The sequence below is a fragment of the Octodon degus genome, unplaced genomic scaffold (assembly GCF_000260255.1).
Source record: "Octodon degus isolate 3935 unplaced genomic scaffold, OctDeg1.0 scaffold00197, whole genome shotgun sequence".
NCBI classification, from domain to species: Eukaryota; Metazoa; Chordata; class Mammalia; order Rodentia; family Octodontidae; genus Octodon; species Octodon degus.
This window is the reverse complement of record NW_004524773.1, coordinates 3,440,877-3,445,388: the sequence shown is the minus strand read 5'-3', so window position 1 is coordinate 3,445,388 and position 4,512 is coordinate 3,440,877.

Sequence of the window (4,512 nt, the reverse complement as noted above, 5' to 3'; positions counted from 1 at the left end):
GGTCCCTGTGCTTTGCCAAGCTTGTTCCTAGTAGGTGCTTTAGACCACTGAGCCATCTCACCAGCCCTTGAAATACTTTCTACTTATGTCTTTCTTTGGTAAGACAGAGAAGAGCTGTATAATCAGCAGTCCCTTCTCATCTGTGTCCTCCCTGCTGCAGTGCCTGGGAACCAGGGGCCCTAACATACTGTTTGTGAGGTTGACGACCACAAATTAATGAAAGGGGCTGAGCTGTGAATTCCTAGTTCTTTCATTTCTATCAGCTGAACATTATCACAAGGGAGAAGGTCGGCAGGCGTGCTGGAATGTGACGCTCCCTCTTTCTGGCCTTCCACTCAGGAGCTGGTGGAGCTGTGGACAAGTGACACCACAGATTGGATGACCCAAATCCAGGTGTCTGTGCAAAGTTTTTAGTGAGAGAAGATGACCACCTGAGACAGGTGGTGGATGGAGCAGGTTTCCTTTAAAGATGTCCCTACATTCATTTGCAGAATCTGTGAATGCGTTCTGTGGTAAAAGACACTTCACAGGTTACATTAGGATCATGAATTTGGGAGACTCTTGTGGCTTTTCCAAGTGAGTCCTAGGTAAATCACAAGGTCCTTATGAGAGAGAGACAGAGAGACAAAGAGACAGAGAGACAGACAGAGAGAGAGAGAGAGACAGACAGACAGAGAGAGAGAGAGAGAGAGAGAGAGAGAGACAGAGAGAGAGAGAGACAGAGAGACAGAGAGACAGAGAAGCAAGAAGAGCGAGAGGTGTTAGGATGATAGAGAGGGACTTCAAGAGGCCACATGGCCAGCTTCAAAAATGGGGAAAGTGGACTGAGGATATAGTTCAGTGGTTGAGTGGTACAAGTTCTTGCCTAGGAAGTGCAAGGTCTTGAGTTTGATTCCCAGTACAAAAAAAAAAAAAAAAAAAAAAGTGGGGAAATGGGCCATTACCTAAGAGAGCAGGTGGCTGCCAGAGGCTGGCAAAGGCAAGGAAACGGACTGTCCCCTGGAACCTCAAGAAATAATATAGTTTGGGCTGGAGAGATAGCTCAACGGTCTAAGGCACATGCTTGGCGTGTTTAGGCAGCCACATGTTTAGGCAGCCACAGTACTTTGATCCCTGGCACCACATGCCACGCCAGCACCACCCTCAGGGTGGGCTGAACAGGTTAAAAAAAAAAAGAAAAGAAATAATATAGCCACACAGATGCCTTGTTTTAGGTCACTATATTTGTGATAATTTATCAGAGTTTCAGTAGGAACCTCATGCAAGCACACTTACCTTGTTTAATCTGACACTACGTGCATGTGAGATAAAGATTGACAGGTTTTCGATGGTGTCGCAGCGAAATAAAATATAATAAATAATAAAAGGGCTTTATTATAAAGGGATATACACGTATTTTTCCCCCATATATGTGCATGTATTATAAAGGGAAAGGGGCCTCATTATCCTGGAGGACACAGAGAGAATTTGGGGAGATAAGGAATTCTCTGGATGGAACAAAGCGAGGCTGAGGCTTTTATGGCCTTTGGCCAGGGGTGGGGATTGAGGGGGATGTTTAGATAGACCTGAGGAGCTGACTGGGGCCTTCCCTGAGGTGGGGGAAAGGTGAAAGGAAATCTCCGACTGGGCTGAGTTGGAGAAGAAGTGGGGATGTGGTCTCTGGGAAGATAAGGTGTTGTTTTAAGGGCTTCAGCCATATTGGATGACCACCATAATAATTCAGCAATTCATACTAGGGCCAGAACCTATCAAAGATTACTAGTGCTAACTTATAACATGTAAGTCTGTGAGTAGGTTTCCTGCTTCTCATCTCAGGCCCGGCAACCCTAGGGGGATGGCAGACAATGCTCTTAGCTTTACTTGGTACCTCTACTGGCTTATTTATGGGCTTGGGTGGTACTTGACCCAAGTGATCATATATGAGGATGCCACCATTCCCACGGCCTCAGGGAAGAACTGAGCACAGGGACCTGGGTCCTGCTGGTGGACATCTTGCAGGGAAGGTCTGGGGGGAGACACTGGGTCCCATCACTTGGAGCCTGGAGACTTTCACTGGGAGAGCCCTGCACCTCTGTCTTGCTGTGGGGTGTGAAGAGGAGGCTGGTTCTAGGGAGACCCAGTTAGGGACAAAGTGGAAAATGATGGGGTGGGGGTGGGATTAGAGGCTATGGGTGGGTGCCTCAAATCTGGTGTGTCCCACTTCAGTTACTCTTACATTCCAGTGTCCCCACAGGGGTAAAGATGTTCTGAGCATTGGCCTTTAAGGCAGAGGGGAAGCTCAGTATCCAGGGATGCTTATCTGGGTAGCTGGAGTTCCAGGATTGCTAAGCATTGTGCTGGCTGCAGGGCTCTGTGAATCTCACCTCCCCTGTGCATGTATCCTGCTTTTCACCCTGGAACTCAACTCCTGGCTTTTGTCTCCTAGGAAGAGAGAGTGTATTGGAACAATACATCAAACACTTTGTTTGATGCAGGAAAGACCTGGAATTTCAGATGAATTTCTGCTAAGAGAAGTTCTCATGAGAACAGAAAGCACCAACAGCAAGATTCCTGTTTATTTAGCTCCTTTCCAGGGACACTTGAGTTTCTTGGAAGCTTCTTTCTGGAGGACAGGTGTCCTTGGTCTGGCCCTTCCAGACCTCAGGGCAGTCCATCTAAGTCCCAGGAGGCACCTTTCCCTCTGAGTCTTCTAGTCACCTTGGGGCGTAGACTACAAGGTGAGGCACGGCCAGAGCCTTGGGAGAATCATCCCTTCGATCCCTAAGAAAACGAACCTAAGAGCTCGCCTTAATCCAGCAGTACCTGATCACATCAGGTCTAGTAATTCTTGTAAAAAGAATTAAGAGGCTCCCAGGTGTCTCCTGGGCCTTGGCTTAGCCACAGCTGGGCTGTGCAGAGACCTGTCTATGCCCAGATGCTCAAGGACCCCTTTACTAGGCCTTGCCTCCTTTGATCACTGCCCCTCTGATCCCATTGCTTGGATCTCAAAGCAGAGCCAGTATGGAGAGAAGACAGGTCCTGTGTCCCCTTTAGTCCTGTGGGACCAGAATATTAGTATCTGACATTCACCTCATAGATGGAAATAGCTGGGAGGTGGGGGCTGGGGAGTTTGGCCTGGAGGATGAGCAGGTGCAGGTGTTGGCACAGGAGGGATGATGGTTGAGGCCAAGGCCTAGTGAGTGGGTGCTGGGCTCAGCCTGGAAGGTTCTGGTCTCCGAAAGACCAGCGCTTGCATCTGTGTGTCAGCTTTTCCCACTTCCCCCCAGGAGTGGGCATCTAGGCTTCTTGGCCTGCGTGAGAGGAGCAATGCCCAGTTCCTGTCCTGGTTGTACCCCTCTGAGTCCTCATTATCCTTGTTCCCATGACTGATGTTCCCAGTGCTCACTGGGTGGACTCAGGAGAGGGCGGGGCTGCTCTTGCTCCTGAAAAGGGCTCAGCTCGTGTCCAGGGCTGGGCTAACCTTGTCCTAACCATGTGGAGAAAGAGCTCTGTGCTGTGTGGGGGTGACAGAGCCCCTGTCCTGAGCCTGCATGGCTTCAGCCCCTGCATGAAGGGGGCTCACCAGGAAGGCAGGACTGTCAGAGGGGCTGAGGCCTAGAGATAGCAGCAGAAGTTATCAGGAGCACAGGAGGAGGCATGGGTTCCTCCAGCAGGAGGGCTTGGGGGTCCTCAGCCTTCTCATCAGGGTAGATGGGGCATTTTCCAGACAGGCATTTGAGACCTTGTGAAGCAAGTGAGCACAGGAAGTTCAGGAGGTGACCATGACCTAGATCCCACAGGTCCAGGCTGAGCTAGGGGTCCCTGTGCAGAGTGCTTTTCAAGAGGTCTGCTGGGAAAGGGTCTGGGAAGAAGCCTGACCCCAGGGATGACTGTAGGAGTGAACATTAAAGGTAGGCTGAAGGGGCAGTCACCAGGGGTGACACTTGGGGCTGTGTGGTACACTGGACTCAAGAAAAGCCAGGCTTATTCCTGAGAATGCAGGGAGAGGTCTCAGCGTTGCGGCCAGAGAGGGTATATGGAGGGGTGGAGACCTCCTTTCTCCTCCAGTTGGGGTGGAGTGGGAGAGGGCATCTCAGAAGGCCAGCTGAGGATAGGCCTTAAGCAGGCACTTCTGACTTGGGCCAGAAGGAAGTTGCTTCAGGACGACAGTCAGCCAGCAGCCAGGAAAGGGACTGGGGGCTAAGGAAAGGAATCAAACAGTGAGGGTTTGCCTGAGTTAACAGGTCTGCCTCTGGGAGGGAGAGGAAGGCCAGTTGTGTGGACAGGGTCCTGGGAGCCTCCAGCATCTTGATTCTCCTTATCTTGGCGCCTGGCTGTGGCCAGATCCTTCGATTAGGGCGCGAGGTACTGAACTAGCTCTGTCCTTTCTCTCTCTCTCTCTCTCTCTCTCTCTCTCTCTCTCTCTCTCTCTCTTTGTAAATTTTATTTATTTATTTTTGGGTGTGTGTGTGTGTGTGTGTGTGTGTGTGTGGCCAGCTCAGCCCACCAGGGGGCGGGGCTGGCCGACCTGTG